This window comes from Engystomops pustulosus, chromosome 7 (genome assembly GCF_040894005.1).
Source record: "Engystomops pustulosus chromosome 7, aEngPut4.maternal, whole genome shotgun sequence".
NCBI classification, from domain to species: Eukaryota; Metazoa; Chordata; class Amphibia; order Anura; family Leptodactylidae; genus Engystomops; species Engystomops pustulosus.
In genome coordinates this window covers 180,927,542-180,948,185 of record NC_092417.1, presented here as the reverse complement: position 1 = coordinate 180,948,185, position 20,644 = coordinate 180,927,542, and the positions used below count along the sequence as shown (strand labels likewise).

General features: G+C 45.7%; 1 pseudogene; it reads right to left on the bottom strand.

Moving 5' to 3' along the window:
* Positions 1-11,330: 11,330 nt before the first annotated feature.
* LOC140070290 (vomeronasal type-2 receptor 26-like) lies at positions 11,331-20,540 on the bottom strand (annotated as a pseudogene).
* Positions 20,541-20,644: the final 104 nt, after the last annotated feature.

Genomic DNA, 20,644 nt, shown 5'->3' with positions numbered 1-20,644 from the left:
ATCATAGGGTACATAGACCTTGGTAGACATATCCTGACCCCTATCTTCTACATTGCAGATTCTTCCCAAACTCCAGCTTTTGACCGGACCTTCCTTTCTTCCCTGGTGGATTGCTGAGTCAGAGCACGTAAGAGACTTTAGTCAACCTGATAATTTTGAGGCTTCTGTTTTCTTTGGCTTCCTTTCCACCTCCTTAGCTGCTTTGTCTGCCTTCTCATGGCCTAGTATTTTATTTGAATTAAGCTTTGTATGTACTTTACATTTTATAGAAGTAACAGGGGCTTCATTAGTTGCTTGTTTAATAGGGGAGCTTGTTGATGTGAGGTAATCTCAAGCTTTACAAATTGGGCCATAATCATGGGCCACTCCAAAAGCATATCTAGAGCCAATGTATATGTTGCAACTAGAGATGAGCGAACACTAAAATGCTCGGGTGCGCGTTATTTGAGACAAACTTTTCCAGATGCTCGAGTGCTCGTCTCGAATAACGAGCCCCATTGAAGTCAATGGGAGACTCTAGCATTTATTAAGGGGACCAAGGGTCTGCACAGGGAAGCTTGGCCAAACACCTGGAAACCTCAGAAAATGATGGAAACACCATGGAAATGGACAGGAAACAGCAGGGGCAGCATGCATGGATTCATCTGAGGCTGATTAATCGCAACATTATGCCAAAATTATGGACAACAGCATGGCGATGACAGAGTGAAAAATTTACTCTGACACTATAGAAGACGGCATGCAGAGGCAGTGGCAGCAGCGGCAGGCTAGAGAGTGGCATGGCGACATACCCCAAATGGACTCATGCTTCAAACCAATTTTAAAAATTCCTTTTGGCGGGGACAACTTGTAGCACTGTATGTATCAGTATTTTGACATGTGGAGGCAGCCATGGAGACGACTTCCATGATTAAGAGCGACAGTATAGGGCATCCATATTGCGCTGCTATGATTGAAACTTCAGGTCTAAAGCATGGCGGCGACAGATTCGCCGAGTTCCATTATGTATCTGGTGAAACACCGGAAAATTCTGCCTGACACAGCTCGTTTGATAAGGAGATGTTGCGCTGTATTTCCTCTCGCGCTCCAGCGTCTGGGGTATAGATAGTTGAAAGCTGCACATGGAGACATTGGTGGACGCTGTGGAGGATCGAGGAGGCGAAATGGACAGGAAACAGCAGGGGCAGCATGCATGGATGCCTCTGAGACTGCCTAATCTTGGGATGGAGCTGGCGGTCCGCTGCCAGGCGAGCTTTCACCTGTTCAAGCCCCTGTTTCTCGGCTCCTCCCCACCCAAAATGGGCCTGGGGGCAAGAAGCGTTTACTTTTAAAAAATTCTAATTTTCAAAGCAAATGGGGTCGTTTGAATATTTCATCTAGGAATAATGGAATAGCATAGCGGTTCTATTTTTAATTATTTTTTCGGAAATGGTTCCATGATTAAGAACGACATTATGGGGCATTCATATTGCGCTGTTATGATTGCAACTTCAGGTCTCCAGCATGGCGGAGAAAGATGCGCCGAGTTCCATTATGTATCTGGTGAAACACCTGAAAATTCGGCCTGACACAGCTTGTTTGATAAGGGGATGATGTGCTGTATTTCCTCTCGCGCTCCAGCGTCTGGGGTATAGAGAGTTGAAAGTTGTGCATGGAGACATTGGTTGATGTTGTAAAGGATCGTGGAGGCGAAATGGACATGAAACAGCAGGGGCAGTATGCATGGATGCCTCTGAAGCTGCCTAATCTTGGGATGGAGCTGGCGGTCCGCTGCCAGGCGAGCTTTCGCCCGTCCAACCCCTGTCTCTCGGCTCCTCCCCACCAAAAATGGGCCTGGGGGCCAGAAGTTTTACTTTGAAAAAATTATAATTTTCAAAGCAGGCGTGGGCTACAAACAGCACTTCAAAGAACCTTTTGTATAAGATCAAGTGTAGTACTGTTCTTATAAGTTATTGGCTTGGTTATGGCGGGTGAGGGGAATGTAAACAGATGCACAAAAAGCGCTGAAATAATAATGATAAATGATAAAAGTTTGCCAGTATATTATGTGTATAACATAGCAGCGTGGCGACAAAGTTAACAAATTTGATGTGGAAGCCATGAAAACAACCCAAAATTCTGCCTTACACAGCTCATTTGATAAGGGGACCATGTATGGAGGCAGCTATATGGAAGACTTTTGGAGGCAGCTATGGAGATGATGTGTGGAGGTAGCAATGGAGACAAGGTGTGGAGGCAGCTATAAAGACGATGTGTGGAGGCTGCTATGGGGACAAATAAATTTGGATAGTGCCTGTATGTGGCAGTCCAAAAACGTTTTCAAGCCAGAGGAGGTGGCCCTCCAGAAAAATTAAATACATAGAGTACCTGTATGTGGCACTCCCAAAAATTGTTTAAAAAAGAGGACCGAGTAGGTGGCCCTCCAGAAAAATTTAATACATAGAGTACTATAGCTAGAGCCAGTTGGCCCTGGCAAAAAATAGCCAGTTTCCTCTGCTTTAGTGTACAAAGAGGAGGAGAAGGAGGAAAATGAGGAGGAGGAGTACATACATTATTCAGGTTGAGCTTCATTCACCTGGTGGAGAATGGAAATCCGGAGAAATCCAGGCTTTATTCATCTCGATAAGCGTCAACCTGTCAGCGCTGTCAGTCGACAGGCGTGTACGCTTATCGGTGATGATGCCACCAGCTGCACTGAAAACCCGCTCAGACAACACGCTAGCGGCAGGGCAGGCAAGAACCTCCAAGGCGTACAGCGCCAGTTCGTGCCACATGTCCAGCTTTGAAACCCAGTAGTTGTAGGGAGCTGTGTGATCATTTAGGATGATGGTATGGTCAGCTACGTACTCCCTCACCATCTTTCTGTAAAGATCAGCCCTACTCTGCCGAGACTGGGGACAGGTGACAGTGTCTTGCTGGGGTGACATAAAACTGGCAAAGGCCTTGTAAAGCGTACCCCTGCCAGTGCTGGACAAGCTGCCTGCTCGCCTACTCTCACTCGCTACTTGTCCCGCAGAAGTACGCCCTCTGCCGCTAGCACTGTCAGAAGGGAAATACTGTTTCAGCTTGTGCACCAGGGCCTGCTGGTATTCATGCATTCTCATACTCCTTTCCTCTCCAGGGATGAGAGTGGAAAGATTTTGCTTGTACCGTGGGTCCAGGAAAGTGAATACCCAGTAATCGGTGTTGGAATAAATTCTTTGAATGTGAAGGTCACGGGATAGGCAGCCTAGCATGAAATCTGCCATATGCGCCAGAGTCCCAACGCGCAAGAATTCACTCCCCTCACTGGCCTGACTTTCCATTTCCTCCTCCTCCAACTCCTCTTCTTCTGCCTATACACGCTGAACAGTGAAGGACTGAGCAATGCTTCCCTCTTCTGTCTTTCAAACATTCTCCTCCTCTTCCTCCTCATCCTCCTCCACCTCCTCCGATATGCGCTGAGAAACAGACCTGAGGGTGCTTTGGCTATCAACAAGGGAATCTTCTTCCCCCGTCTGTTGTGACGAGCGCAAAGCTTCTGACTTCATGCTGACCAGAGAGTTTTTCAACAGGCCAAGCAGCGGGATGGTGAGGCTGATGATGGCGGCATCGCCACTGACCATCTGTGTTGACTCCTCAAAGTTACTCAGCACCTGACAGATATCAGACATCCACGTCCACTCCTCATTGTAGACTTGAGGAAGCTGACTGACCTGACTACCAGTTCTGGTGGAAGTTGACATCTGGCAGTCTACAATGGCTCGGCGCTGCTGGTAAACTCTGGATAACATGGTTAATGTTGAATTCCACCTCGTGGGCACGTCACACAAGAGTCGGCGAGCGGGCAGTTGGAGACGGTGCTGCGCTGCCCTGAAAGTGGCAGCATCTGTGCTGGACTTCCTGAAATGCGCACAGATGCGGCGCACCTTCGTGAGCAAATCAGACAGATTGGGGTATGTCTTGAGGAACCGCTGAACTATCAGATTTAACACATGGGCCAGGCATGGCACATGTGTCAGTCTGCCGAGTTGCAGAGCCGCCACCAGGTTATGGCCGTTGTCACACACAACCATTCCCGGCTTGAGGTTCAGCGGTGCCAGCCACAGATCAGTCTGCGCCGTGATGCCCTGTAATAGCTCTTGGGCGGTGTGCATTTTATCGTCTAGGCTCAGCAGTTTGAGCACCGCCTGCTGTCGCTTAGCGACGGCACTGCTGCTGTGCCTAAGGCTACCGACTGATGGCGCCATGCCCACGGATGTTAATTCGGAGGAGGAGGTGGAGAAGGGGTGGGAGGAGGAAGAGGCATAGTAGGCCTGTGAGACCTGGACCGAGGTAGGCCCCGCAATCCTCGGCGTTAGCAGTATATGACCAGCCCCAGGGTCATACTTGGTCCCAGCCTCCAACAAGTTAACCCAATGTGCCGATAGCGATATATAGTGGCCCTGCCCGGCAGAGCTGCTGCTGGTCAGGGACAGCGTTAGGGTGCTAGTAGATTACTGTTAGGCAGGAGTGATTCAACAAGAACCCAAAAGCCCTTCTTAGGGCTACAATAACGTTATACTTTTTTTTTTTTGTTTGCTTGTGGCTGGGCTTGCTGGCACTAGTAGTGCAGCTAGTACCATATTGTGAGGAATTTGCAGGGGGACTTGCTACCGTTGTGTTTAGCTCTTAGTGACACACATATCCACCTCAAACACCAAAGTGGGAAAATTTATTAGGGGTTGGATTTCAATTAGGCACAGTCTGTCATTTCCTTTTTATTTTACGTTTATTTTTTCATAACTCAGCGTCATCTCATCAGTGTGCTTTCATACTTGGCTAGAAAATAGCCAAAGGAGAATCCAAACGGCTTACTTACGCCTACAATAGCGTTATATATATTTTATTTCTGGTTGATCTGCTGGTGGCTGTCCTTGCTGCAGTGCATATACTAGCCAATTGTGAGGAATTTGGAGTGAGACTTGCGACCGCTGTGTTTTGCGCTTAGTGACGCACATATCCATCGCAAAGACCGAAGTGGGAAAATTTATTAGGGGTTGGATTTCAATTAGGCACAGTCTGCCAGTTTCTTTTTATTTTACGTTTATTTTTTCATAACTCAGCGTCATCTCATCAGTGTGCTTTCATACTTGGCTAGAAAATAGCCATAGCAATAGGATAGCATTGTTTGGTTTTAAAAACTAAAAAACACAAAAAAAAACTAAAAAACACAAAAAAACACAAAAAAAAGTTAAAAAAAAAATTAAAGTTATATAACTTTCATTTTCAAAATGTTTAACCCGAGGGCTAGGGGTAGAGGACGAGGATGAGGGCGGGGACGTGGGCATCCATCTACTGCAGGGGTCAGAGGCCGTGGTCCTGGGTGGGGTGAGACACCATCTGCTGATGAGGGAGCAGGGGAGCGCCGCAGAGCTACACTCCCTAGGTTCATCATGTCTGAAGTTACTGGGACTCGTGGTAGAGCACTGTTGAGGCCAGAACAGTGCGAACAGGTGATGTCGTGGATTGCCGACAATGCTTTGAGCAATTTGTCCACCAGTCAGTCTTTCACGCAGTCCACCCATGTCACCGAAATCGGCATTCCTCCAGCTCCTGCACCTCAGCCTCCTCCCCCCCAGTCTGCCCCCTCCCAGGAAAATTTGGCATTTGAACCGGCATACTCTGAGGAACTGTTTTCTGGACCCTTCCCACAGTCACAAACCACTTGTCCGGTTGCTGCTGAGCAATTTTCCGATGCCCAGGTTTTCCACCAGTCGCAGTCTGTGGGTGATGATGACCTTCTTGACATAGTGGAAGAAGTGTGTAAAGAGGTGTCCGACGATGAGGAGACACGGTTGTCAGACAGTGGTGAAGTTGTTGTCAGGGCAGGAAGTCCGAGGGGGGAGCAGACTGAGGGATCGGAGGATGATGAGGTGACAGACCCAAGCTGGGTTGAGAGGCCGGGTGAACACAGTGCTTCTGAGACGGAGGAGAGTCCTATAGCAGAACAGGTTGGAAGAGGCAGTGGTGGGGCCAGACGGAGAGGCAGGGCCAGAGCAGGTGCATCAGCGCCAAATGTGTCACGTAGTGAAGCTCCCGTGGCGAGGGCTCCCGCGGCGAGGGCTAGATTTTCAGAAGTCTGGAGGTTCTTTAAGGAAACACCGGATGACCGACGGACTGTGGTGTGCAACCTTTGCCAAACCAGGATCAGCAGGGGTTCCACCACTACTAGCTTAACTACCACCAGTATGCGCAGGCATATGAATGCTAAACACCCGAATCAGTGGCACCAAGCCCGTTCACCTCCGGCCGTGCACACCACTGCTCCTTCCCCTGTGTCAGCTGATAGTCAGCCCCCTGCCCAGGACCCTGGCACAAAAACCCCATCGTTGCCTCCACGATCCTCCACAGCATCCACCAGCGTTCAGCTCTCCATACCCCAGACGCTGGAGAGGAAAAGAAAATATAGTGCAACCCACCCGCACGCCCAAGCCCTTAATGTCCACATCTCCAGATTGCTTAGCCTGGAGATGCTGCCCTATAGGCTAGTAGAGACCGAGGCCTTTCGCAACCTCATGGCGGCGGCCGCCCCTCGGTATTCGGTCCCCAGCCGCCACTACTTTTCCCGATGTGCCGTCCCAGCCCTGCACCAGCACGTGTCAGACAACATCATCCGTGCCCTGACCAACGCCGTTTCTGACAAGGTCCACCTGACCACGGACACGTGGACGAGTGCTGCCGGGCAGGGCCACTATATATCGCTGACGGCACATTGGGTTAACTTGGTGGAGGCTGGGACCGAGTCTGACCCTGGGGCTGGTCATATACTGCCGACGCCGAGGATTGCGGGGCCTACCTCGGTCCAGGTCTCAAAGGCCTACTATGCCTCCTCCTCCTCCCACCCCTCCTCCACCTCCTCCTCCGAACTACCATCCGTGGGCATGGCGCCATCAGTCGCTAGCTCTAGGCACAGCAGCAGTGCCGTCGCTAAGCGACAGCAGGCGGTGCTCAAACTGCTGAGCCTAGGCGATAAAAGGCACACCGCCCAAGAACTATTACAGGGCATCACGGCGCAGACTGATCTGTGGCTGGCACCGCTGAACCTGAAGCCAGGCATGGTTGTGTGTGACAACGGCCGTAACCTGGTGGCGGCTCTGCAACTCGGCAGACTGACACATGTGCCATGCCTGGCCCATGTGTTAAATCTGATAGTTCAGCGTTTCCTCAAGACATACCCCAATCTGTCTGATTTGCTCACGAAGGTGCGCCGCATCTGTGCGCATTTCAGGAAGTCCAGCACAGATGCTGCCACTCTCAGGGCAGCGCAGCGCCGCCTCCAACTGCCCGCTCACCGACTGTTGTGCGACGTGCCCACGAGGTGGAATTCAACATTAACCATGTTATCCAGAGTTTACCAGCAGAGCAGAGCGATTGTAGACTGCCAGATGTCAACTTCCACCAGAACTGGTAGTCAGGTCAGTCAGCTTCCTCAAGTCTACAATGAGGAGTGGACGTGGATGTCTGATATCTGTCAGGTGCTGAGTAACTTTGAGGAGTCAACACAGATGGTCAGTGGCGATGCCGCCATCATCAGCCTCACCATCCCGCTGCTTGGCCTGTTAAAAAACTCTCTGATCAGCATGAAGTCGGAAGCTTTGCGCTCGTCACAAGAGACGGGGGAAGAAGATTCCCTTGTTGATAGCCAAAGCACCCTCAGGTCTGTTTCTCAGCGCATATCGGAGGAGGTGGAGGAGGATGAGGAGGAAGAGGAGGAGAATGTTGGCGAGACACAAGAGGGGAGCATTGCTCAGACCTTCACTGTTCAGCGTGTATGGGCAGAAGAAGAGGAGTTGGAGGAGTTGGAGGAGGAGGAAATGGGCAGTCAGGCCAGTGAGGGGAGTGAATTCTTGCGCGTTGGGACTCTGGCGCATATGGCAGATTTCATGCTAGGCTGCCTATCCCGTGACCCTCGCGTTCAAAGAATTTATTCCAGCTCCGATTACTGGGTATTCACTCTCCTGGACCCACGGTACAAGCAAAATCTTTCCACTCTCATCCCTGGAGAGGAAAGGAGTGTGAGAATGCATGAATACCAGCAGGCCCTGGTGCACAAGCTGAAACAGTATTTCCCTTCTGACAGCGCTAGCGGCAGAGTGCGTAGTTCTGCGGGACAAGTAGCGAGGGAGAGTAGGCGAGCAGGCAGCTTGTCCAGCACTGGCAAGGGTACGCTTTACAAGGCTTTTGCCAGCTTTATGTCACCCCAGCAAGACACTGTCACCTGTCCCCAGTCTCGGCAGAGTAGGGCTGATCTTTACAGAAAGATGGTGAGGGAGTACGTAGCTGACCATACCATCGTCCTAAATGATCACACAGCTCCCTACAACTACTGGGTTTCAAAGCTGGACATGTGGCACAAACTGGCGCTGTACGCCTTGGAGGTTCTTGCCTGCCCTGCCGCTAGCGTCTTGTCCGAGCGGGTTTTCAGTGCAGCTGGTGGCATCATCACCGATAAGCGTACACGCCTGTCGACTGACAGCGCTGACAGGCTGACGCTTATTAAGATGAATAAAGCCTGGATTTCTCATAATTTCCAATCTCCACCAGGTGAAGGAAGCTCAACCTGAATAATTAATGCACTCCTCCTCCTCCTCCTCATTTTCCTCCTTCTCCTCCTCTTTGTACTCTAAAGCAGAGGAAACTGGCTATTTTTTGACAGGGCCCACTGGCTCTAGCTATAGTACTTTATGCATTTAATTTTTCTGGAGGGCCACCTACCCGGTCCTCTGTTTTAAACAATTTTTGGGAGTGCCACATACAGGCACTCAATCTATTCAATTTTTCTGGAGGGCCACCTACCTGCTCCTCTGGTTTGAAAACTTTTTTGGACTGCCACATACAGGCACTCAATCTATTTCATTTTTCTGGAGGGCCACCTACCTGCTCCTCTGGTTTGAAAACTTTTTTGGACTGCCACATACAGGCACTCAATCTATTTCATTTTTCTGGAGGGCCACCTACCTGCTCCTCTGGTTTGAAAACTTTTTTGGGACTGCCACATACAGGCACTCAATCTATTTCATTTTTCTGGAGGGCCACCTACCTGCTCCTCTGGTTTGAAAACTTTTTTGGACTGCCACATACAGGCACTCAATCTATTCCATTTTTCTGGAGGGCCACCTACCTGCTCCTCTGGTTTGAAAACTTTTTTGGACTGCCACATACAGGCACTATCCAAATTAAATTGTCTCCATAGCAGCCTTTACACGTTGTCTCCATTGCTACCTCCCAAAGTCGTCCATATAGCTGCCTCCATACATCGTCCCCTTATCAAACGAGGTGTGTCAGGCAGAAATTTGGGTTGTTTTCATGGATTCCACATCAAAGTTGTTAACTTTGTCGCTACCCTGCTGTGTTATCCACAAAATATACTGGCAAACTTTTATGATTAACCGATATTATTTCAGCGCTTCTTGCGCATCTGTTTACATTCCCCTCACCCGCGATATCCCAAACTTATAAGAACGCTACTACACTTAACTTGGTGGAGGCTGGGACCGAGTCTGACCCTGGGGCTGGTCATATACTGCCGACGCCGAGGATTGCGGGGCCTACCTCGGTCCAGGTCTCAAAGGCCTACTATACCTCCTCCTCCTCCCACCCCTCCTCCACCTCCTCCTCCTCCGAATTACCATCCGTGGGCATGGCGCCATCAGTCGGTAGCTCTAGGCACAGCAGCAGTGCCGTCGCTAAGCGACAGCAGGCGGTGCTCAAACTGCTGAGCCTAGGCGATAAAAGGCACACCGCCCAAGAGCTATTACAGGGCATTCCACATCAAAGTTGTTAACTTTGTCGCCACCCTGCTGTGTTATCCACAAAATATACTGGCAAACTTTTATGATTAACCGATATTATTTCAGCGCTTCTTGCGCATCTGTTTACATTCCCCTCACCCGCCATATCCCAAACTTATAAGAAAGCTACTACACTTGATCTTATACAAAAGGTTCTTAGAAGTGCTGTTTGGGGAGTAGCCTAGAGACAGGGGCTTGGATTGGCGAAAGCTCGCCTGGCAGCGGAGCGCCAGCTCCATGCCAAGATCCAACTAACATAGTTTTAACTACAGCACCTTTAATCTACTACTAGTTCACTGACTCCATACATGGTCCCCTTATCAAACGAGCTGTGTCAGGCAGAATTTTGGGTTGTTTTCATGGCTTCCACATCAAACTTGTTAACTTTGTCGCCACCCTGCTGTGTAATCCCCAAAATATACTGGCAAACTTTTATCATTTACCGATATTATTTCAGCGCTTCTTGCGCTTCTGTTTACATTCCCCTCACCCGCCATATCCCAAACTTATAAGAACGCTACTACACTTGATCTTATACAAAAGGTTCTTAGAAGTGCTGTTTGGGGAGTAGCCTAGAGACAGGGGCTTGGATTGGCGAAAGCTCACCTGGCAGCGGAGCGCCAGCTCCATGCCAAGATCCAACTAACATAGTTTTAACTGCAGCACCTTTAATCTACTACTAGTTCACTGCCTCCATACATGGTCCCCTTATCAAACGAGCTGTGTCAGGCAGAATTTTGGGTTGTTTTCATGGCTTCCATGTTAACTTTGTTGCCACCCTGCTGTGTAATCCACAAAATATACTGGCAAACTTTTATCATGTACCGATATTATTTGAGCGCTTCTTGCTCACCTCCTTTGGTTCCTCTCTGCCACCCATTGGTTTGAAGCCTGAGTCCATTTAGGGTATGTCGCCATGAGACTCTCTAGCCTGCCACTGCTGCCGCTGCCTCTGCATGCCGTCCCCTATAGTGTCAGGGTCAATTATTGGATGTTTTACATGCTATCTAGCTTCATTCTGTCACTCTGTCATGGCCATGCTGTTGCCCATAATTTTGGCATAATGGTGCGATTAAGCAGCCTCAGAGGCATCCATGCATGCTGCCCCTGCTGTTTCCTGTCCATTTCCGTGGTGTTTCCATCCTTTTCTGAGGTTCCCAGGTGTTTGGCCAAGCTTCCCTGTGCAGAGCCTTGGTCCCCTTGAAAAATGCTTGAGTCTCCCATTGACTTCAATGGGGCTCGTTATTCGAGACGAGCACTCGAGCATCGGGAAAAGTTCGTCTCGAATAACGAGTACCCGAGCATTTTAGTGCTCGCTCATCTCTAGTTATAACACTAGGGTAAAAAAAAATACTTTTCTTAACATAATAAATTCAACATCTAAAGGTTTGTTTTATGTGTATTTCTTAGTTTCTATCACAGAAATGTTTTCTTGTGTTTAGTTGAGGTTTAAACAGAATAATATAACATTTTGGGAGAAATAAACATCCTACAACATCCCCCCCCCCCCCCGGATTACTAATATAAGATAGCTTGTTTATGTTCTAGTATATATTTTCTTGTATTTAGCTCAGGCTTGAATAGAATTATATAACATTTTGGGAGGAATATACATCCCAGCAGCCCAGCGTTAGAGGTCAGGATGGCAAATATCTCCACGGCCACCATTTATTTCCCTCTGGTGCTGAGATAAGCCGGGATCATGGCGATCCAGACACTGCAGAACACCAGCATGCTGAAGGTGATGTACTTGGCCTCATTAAAACTGTCCGGTAATGTCCTGGCTAAGAAAGCTGTAATAAAACTAACCGCAGCCAGAACCCCCATATAACCCAGGACAGAGTAGAACCAAAGATCTGACCCTTCATTACACTGAACTATGACCTTCTCCTTATAAGAGTGTGTGTCCAGCTCCTGGAAGGGAGGAGAGAGGGTCACCCAACTCATACAGAGGACAACCTGGACCGAGGAGCAGATCAGGAGGACACAATTAGGGAGTCTCACTCCAGTCCATGTTCTCCACACACTTCCAGGCCTGGTGGCTTTGAAGGCGATGTAAACCATGATGGTCTTGGCCAACAATGAAGAGATGGACACTGAGAGGAATATTCCAGTAGAGATCTGACGTAACATGCAGGTTATATCCACAGGACGACCGAGGAACAAGAAGACACAGAGGAAGCTCAGCATGATGGAGACCAGGAGAACAAAGCTCAGGCTCTTGTTATTGGCTCTCACTATTGGGGTGTCATGATTTAAAATAAGAATTGTAAAGATAAAAATAGTCAGGAGAGGGAAAAAAGTTGAAAAACAGGAAAAAGCTACTGAAATTATATCCTCATTGTAAGATAAATACTCCATCTTTTTGAAGAAACAAAATGTTCTGTTTTCATTTGACGAATCTTCTGGACATTTCATACAATTTTCGCTTTCTGAAAGACAAAATGTACAGGGAGCTGCTCGTTACTTATAATTGTATAATTGTTTTACTTGTTCTATGTCTTCTAATTGTCTGCTTCTTCTCAACTCAACAATTAACTCAATTTTTTTTTTTTTTTAACCCCTTGGCCCTTTTTTGTTTTTTCATTTCCATTTTTCACTCCCCACCTTCAAAAATCTATAACTTTTTTATTTTTACACGTAAAGATCTCTGTGAGGGCTTGTTTGCAGCATAACATACACTTAAAAAAATTAAAATGTCCTGTACAAAATATTTGGGGGGGGATTGCGGCCGCACTTTGGTCAGATATTCCTACAATCTCCGATATGTGCCGCATCGCACCGGAGCTTATGTTGCACGTGATCGGATTTTGGCGCACCGGCGCCACCGTGCACGCGACACAAATTTGGGGGCAGTCCATCAGATGATCCGACGGATTCGGACTACGTGCAGGATTTATCATTTCAAATTGTGTCGCACGACATACACTCACATACACCGGGAAGAAGATGGTGAATTCCTGAGCGGGGAAGCGACACATGCAGGATATCGGGCACAGGATCATAGTGTCTCCCCGCAAAGCGCATTATACACGGACAATTCACTTACATGCACCAGGAAGAAGGAAGTGAACTTTCTGGGACCTAAGAGGGGAAGCGACACATGCAGGATATCGGACCCACGATCTTAGTGACTCACGATCTTAGCCACAACGCATTATACACGGACAAGAACTTACATGCACCAGGAAGAATAAGGTGAACTCCGGGGACCTGAGTGGGGAAGCCACACATGCAGGATATTGGGCGCATGATCTTCATAAATCGCGGCACATGTGGATTCCGGCGGACAACGCACCTTGGGATCGCGCAGAGACCAGGTAAGTAAATGTGCCCCAATATGTTTTTTATGATTTTTACTGTTTATGTATATTTATATCACTTCTAGGGAAAGGGGGGTGATTTGAATTTTTAGGCTTTTATATTAAAATGAAATTTTACTATTACAATTTTTCAGAACAGATCTACAATTATAAAATATACAGTTTCGACTTACATACAAATTCAACTTAAGAACAAACCTATGGAGCCTATCTTGTACGTAACCCGGGGACTGCCTGTATTAGCAACCATTTTAAGGGAATTGTCCACAGCTAATCAAAAAATATTCTGATTCAATTTGGTGGCTGAAAAGTGTCAGATTTACCGAATCTATAAACCAAATAGAATAAACCAATTAGAATTTACCTAATCCATTAGAGATTTCTCCTTCTGAACATGGGGCACAGTCATGACAGCACATGTGGATACTAGGAGACGGCACTTTTCTGCTTCCAGGTAAACAACTTGGAGAACATTGGGATTTTGGGATCTGGAAAAAAAACTAACAAACTGAAAACTAATAATTTGGAAATTTTAAGTTGCCCCAAAAATGTTGAATTCAAATAATTAATTTCATAGGTGAATTATCTGGGTATGGGCTCACACCCGCGTGTGCCTCCGCCAATAAGAGGTATTATAGGGAAGGGATAGCCCAAACCCGAGTGAAACAATGTGAATTCGAAGTCCGTTCATCTCTTATTATGACATTTCTCTAGGATATGCCCTTTAATGTTGTCAGTGGAATTTAAAGTCTGAAACCCCGGATTGGTGCAAGTAATCGGTATGGGCGCTATCGGTAGGGGTAAGGATCTCTACTAACATGTATATTTTATGAAACCAAGTATCCAAATGATCAAAGAACTCACCATCTTTACATTATTTTTCCATACAATGTGTTGTGCAGCAACCCAAGACTCCTAGCCGCCCATGGAGCTCAGCCGGTAGCTCCCCACCGTGGTCAAAGCAAACATCTGACTGTTTATTAGAATAGCGTTATTAATGGTGTAGTTGGATTCTTTGATTCCTTTTATAGTGAAACATTTATGTTTTGCCCCATATTCATCCAGACACGTCATTGCTTTTAAGAATTTTTCTAATCGGACCTTTAAGAAGAAGATTAAAAGGAGAGATTGAACACTACATAGTAGAAACTATTACTAAAAAATTCCCCAAAATACCTCACATCTACTATAGCAGGATTGAAGTTCTGTACTAAGAAACAAAACCAAAACTTTTTCCTAAGGTAAATTTTTCTACGAGATTGCATTAGGAGTTCAGAAGTGCGAAGACACAGGAAAGGAAACAGAGCAACACATATCCAAAGAGAATCCTTTAAAGGAAACCTACCACTGCTTGCATGATGAAGTCACTCTGTAGGCTGTTTAATACTGATTCCGGCACATACTTTAGTTAGGCACGGTGATCTTTAGCTTAGCTAAAAAAAACTATTAACTTACATATGTAAATTAGCCCTCCAGTGCTACACCTAGGTCACCATCCAACTGTCGATGGCTTCCAATCTTTAATTATTCATGCCTCCTTCTTTTTAACCGTCCTCCTTCAGGTGCCAAGAGCCGTGATGGCAGCAAGCTCTCGGCAATTATCACGGGCCGGCTGTGCGAGAGTTAGTGTCTGCACATGTGCGATAAGTGCTGAGAGCACCTGAAGGAGGACATACACTACAGTGAAGATTGGATGACACACAGGACAGAAGATGGCTGCTTTTCACATATCCAGCACCTGCATGGGTAGGTCACAGTTCATGTGATTATCACTATGTTTTACCATAGTCGGCTAGTGGCAGTGCATCCAGTTGTGTCTCAGTGAGGCAATGTGCAGTAATGGCAGTTACACATCATTACTATGGTAATAGATAAGGACAGTGTGTTACAATATCACTGGAAGCAGAACATAAGGAAGGAGCTTTTACTGTACTATGTGCAGTTTGCCTGTATAGTGTATATAAGGCCCCAGATTTGTGAATTGTGGTGCCCGTTCTTCATGAATCTGCACCCTGCACTGCACTGCACCAACAGAGTGTACCAACCTTTTTTTGGTGCACCTTTAACATGGGGTGTGCAAGACACTGTTGTCAACTTTGAGTGTCGAGTGTGGTGCACGGTCAAACTGTACACCGGTACATACATGCACATACATATACGCGTCCACCACATATGTGGCATGGACATTTCTTAAATACACAAGCATATGAAAGAACGTGCAAATACTGACAGAATTAGGTAAATTCTGGGTGCAAGGTCCTTAGTAAATGTGCCGCATTAAGTTTTGTTGTATTCATTAATTTATAGCATTATGGGTTTTTGTTGCAGGCATTCATATTCCGAGGAATGGCCCTATAAGACAGAATGTCCTATTAAGGACAGAATGAAACCGCATCAATCAGCACATCCTCAGCTGCAATCTGAAAGGCCACCGATGTTCCAATATTATGGATAGATGAATTGTTTGTCTATATTGATAGACCTTATGATCTGGAGAGATGACCATATAATGTAAGGCAGAAGCCAGGGACAGGACAGCCTGATACATATGGAAAATGTTTCTATGCGATGAAACAATGTCATCTATCCGTTCTTCTCCATCACATTTACTAAGAGATATATTGTACATTTTTTCCTGATGCACAATGAAACAATATCATCCAGAGATCTTCAAGGATCAGGTCTTTAGGGTTCTTCATGGGATGGAAACTCTTGAGGTAATCTCCCATGTCTGGTATTGTTTCTGATTCTGGATGACCTAAAATATATGCAATGTGAGTAGAGAAGGTGGGATTCAGGATGAGGGTCCTGTCGTACATCACATGTCTCAATTTATTCAAAACATATTGCATTGTAAAAGAAAATGTCCCACAGGTTATAAAAACCCAGGCTGACGACTTTTTTACCAGTTCTATGTTTCTTTCGCGGATTCCATTTCTTCGGTCATTGGAGAGAGTTTAGAGTTTTAAAACAAAGGCCACACAGATGCCACGACTGGAGAGAAGATCCGTCAGTAATCGTGGCTCTGTATCCCCAGCCTCATCCTCCGAGGCTAGAATTCCAACCCAAGTCCAACTCAAAAAATCAGATATGATGGAATACGTTGTATAGTCATCGGGAACGGTCCGGAAAAAAGACGGAAACAGATTCCTATCACTCAGCAATGTGTCTGTAGCTCCATAACTGATCTGTATGATTGCAAAAACAACGATTATTGGAGTATAACATTTCACTCAATGTACAGGGTTGGGGTTCATTAAGTATTGTTTCTTTTCAATGTGAATCTGTTTAAAAATGAGCTGATCACAAACTTGAATGGATCCATTCATCCCTAGTAATGATTATCCTGTGTAGCTGGAGGGGGAGGGGGGCAGTGTGGCTACACTGGGTAGGGGGGCAGTATGGCTACTGGAGGGTGACCCACGAAGGGGCCCACTAAGGCTCTGTCACCCAGTGACCCAATTAAAGCTGCAGTCGACCCTGCCTGCTTTATCTTGATCCCTGTTCTCATACCAAATAATAGAAGTTGCTTATTTATTCCACTCACAGCCCTCTACAAGAGACTCTTCCATCACCACTGATGATCTTGATGCCCTTTAGAATGTAACTGTCAAGCCCTTTGCCTTGTGTCACAACAATTAAAGGAAATCGAAATTCATCATGATAACCCAGGACACTTACTCATAGATCCAAAAAATGTATCTGATAATAGACCATTCTATGAGCAATGCTAAACTGAAGTTACTACTTCTGAAAAGAAACAAAAGCAGATTTGAATGTGTTTCATCTGCCCACTACATGCTGTCCGGAATACAATCTATTGCATCTGTGTCTTTAAGACGCAGATCCAGCTGGAGCTATGTGTAAGTAAACACCAGACATATGAGAATGTGACTGACCTGTGTGTAGGGATATATCCCCAGGAGCTGAGCTATCGGTAAAGTGGTGGATGAGAAATGATCTCCGATAAAACCCACAACCTTCTTCTTCTGGGTGCAGGAATAATTAGGGACAAGGTATCCGGGTCCGGATAATATTTGTAATATGTTCTTTATGGCCTTCCTGGGGTCTGAACACGAGTCATAGATGTGATATCCCAGAGTCAGGTTTGGGAGAATAGAAGGAATTGTATTGATTTCATCAACAGCGTAAAAGAAAGCCACGAGATTTGCATAGTAATAAAAGAACGGCCTATAAAATAAGGAGATTGATTTACTGGCAATACACTGATTTTCCCAAAAAAATATTGTTTGCTCATGATTTTTTTTTTCTTGACACACAGGTCGGTTTTATTGTAAAGCTGAAGAGTATAATATCCAGGCATTATGGAATTTGTGCAAATAGCTATTGAGAAAGAGGCAAGACGCCCCAAAACGCGTTGAGATATTCAGCAAAGTGTCTCCACTCTAAATAAGAAAACAGGAATTCTAGAAAAAGTCTACCTTCCCCCCCCCCCCCCCCCCCCGGCTTAGAGACAGGTATTTATGATACAAGAGATAGGGATACATTTCTCACCACTTTCTGGAGTTTAGCTTTCAGCATCCGTCTCTACCAGGGTAGTTTTCAGCAGGCAGTTTTTAAAGAGAATCGGTCATCAGTAAGGTCATTTTTACCGAAGACGGGTTCCAATAACCAATTTCTTGTTCAAAAATGTCTTTTTCAGCAATATGAATAATTCCTGTGCTATTTAATTGTTTATTTTTAGAGATGAGCGAGTATACTCGTCCGAGTATACTGCTCGGTCGAGTATTAGCATATTCGGACCGGCTCGTTACTCGGACGAGTATCTCGCCGGCTCGAGATCGAGCAGTAAATTAATAAAATAAATTGAATAAAAGTATTTTTATTGTAAAAAAAAAAAATTCCAGATGTTTGCAGATGTTTTACTTGTAGGAACACATTGAAATAACACTATTCTTCACTTTACAGGTGTTCGCGCGTGTCTCCCGCTAAGTTAGGAGATGTGCACGAACATCTGGAATGTGAAGAATAGTGTTCTTTCAATGTGTTCTGCACTTAAATGGTCCTGTATTCACTGTTTTTAATGTTTTAATTCTATTCTTCACTTTGCAGCTGTGCGCGCGTATCTCCGAACCTATCGGGAGACACGCGCGCACACCTGCAATGTGAAGAATAGTGTTATTTCAATGTGTTCTTACAAGTAAAACATCTGCAAACATCTGTAATTTTTTTTTTGCACTGTTCTTTTACTGTTCAGTTTTATTAAAAAAATGCTCGGGTCTCCCATTGACTTCAATGGGGCTCGTTATTCGAGACGAGCACACGAGCATCGGGAAAAGTTCGTCTCGAATAACGAGCACCCGAGCATTTTTGTGCTCGCTCATCTCTATTTATTTTACATTACGTGCTCCCTTCCGGGAGCATGTGGTGAATCCCAGTGTTTTTTGAAACGACACAAGTCGTCATCTCCTCAATGGATTTATTTATATTGCTGACAAAGGTGTTTTTGAACATGCTATAGGCTACTGGAACCTGACTTCAGTAAAAATGACCTCCATGATGACAGGTTCCCTTTAAAGGGAACCTACCACCACGAATCTACCTATAAACCTAGATCGGGTGGTAGGTGGATCTATAGGACATGAAGATTGCCTTTTAGTGGGCTACCGTATATACTCGTGTAGAAGCCGAGTTTTTCAGCACAAAAAATGTGCTGAAAAACATCCCCTCGGCTTATACACGAGTCTATTAAAAAAAAAAATACCAACTTAAAAAAAATTCTTCTCCGTGGCTCCTCTTCTCTCTTCTTTCTTCTGTCATGGACGCGGCCATGTTTTCTTAGTGGCCGCGCATACTATGACGTCAGCAGCTGCCGCGTCATAGTATGCGCCTGCTAGAAGAAAACATGGCCGCGTCCATGACAGAAGAAAATGTCTAAATGCAAGAAACCGGGTGCTGGTTACCCATCACATGCGTTTCCATAGAAACACATATGCAAGCGGCCCATGCATTTTGATTCTGTTTCTATTTGGAGTCAAAGCACAAACATGTGACAACTCCCTTAATCTACACACCTGAGAACCTCACTTTAAACCGTTCTGATCCTTTGGTCCCAGCAATCCTGTCAGCAAAATCACTAACCCCAAAATATTCCCTCCAATTACAAACACACATGTGATATATGACGTGGCTTAAAGGGGTTGTCCTTTTTCAGCAAATAATTTGTATGGTTCATGTAATGTAAAAGTTGCCATATACTTTCTGCATCGATTCCACACGGTTTTCTAGATCTCTGCTTGCTGTCCTTCTATAGAAAGCTTCTTTATATATATTGCTTTTATGGTCTGTCCATGGTCTTGTGAGGGACAGGCGGGTGCACAAACCATTATATCACAGAGAGTAATCAGACCTGTGTGATATAATGACTCGTGCACCTGGGTGTCCATCCCAAATGGGCAGTAAATATAGAAGCTTTCTATAGAGGGACAGCAAGCAGAGATCTAGAAAATGCAGAGTAATTGATGCAGAAAACTTGTACAATTATTTGCTAAAAGTGGACAACCCTTTAAAGACTAGAGGAACCTTCTTTAATATGGCCATTTTGGCCAATTTTGGGGGGGGGGGTGGAGGGTTGGGAATGTTTGATCAATCTACGAGGAGTTTAAATTTGCCTTTCGTGTCTGTATTTTTTTGCAAATTATTTCAGAAAGGTTGCAACCCTCGAGCAGCTGATTCTAACTCATTCTAACTTGAGTGACTTTTTGTAATGTTTGCACGAAAAGTTTTGACTTTTGCAACATCAACATCTGGATTTCTGAGATAAATCAGGCATACGACAAGAAAACCTTGCTGGGATGGTGTCTTGGTCAACAAATGCACCAATGAGTCCAAAAAAAAAGAAAAAAGAGTGCGGCAAATGTTTCAAAAAATATATTGTAGTGAATATAGAAGTGTTTATTCTGCTTTCTATGAAATTATCAAAGCCAGAAGTTATAAGTGATAGAGAACTCTGGTGTCTGGAGAAAAGACATTGCTCCAGTTTTTGTAGGGTTTTCACTATACTCCAAAAATCTCAAGGGTCATATTCTGCAGATTTTGGACACCCCCTCCAGCAGATCGAGCCCCAATACCTGATACCATGCCATGATACTTACTTAAAACAGAACAATCTGCTTGGAGGCTTCATGGAGTCCTTGGTTAAAAAAACTGTAGACAGTATAAAGTTATAGATGGTGACGACCCCTCCGATCATGATGTCTCCATCCTGGACATATTCATAATCCTCGATCACCCGCTGCACCTGGAGCCTACAGGCCGGAGCCGGAGTCTGACCGGTGACTATACCCGGGGTCACACACACAGAAATAACACACACAGCAGAGTCTTCAGTGGAAAGGAAGATCTTGAAGCTTGAGATGAGATGATCAGGTATAGAGTAAAACATCCCACAATAATAAGGAGCGATCCTGGGGTCCCAGCGTTCAGGAATAAAGCAATGGGAAATATCTTCAGCATCTTCAGTGTGACAGCATCTCGAGCGAAGGCAGC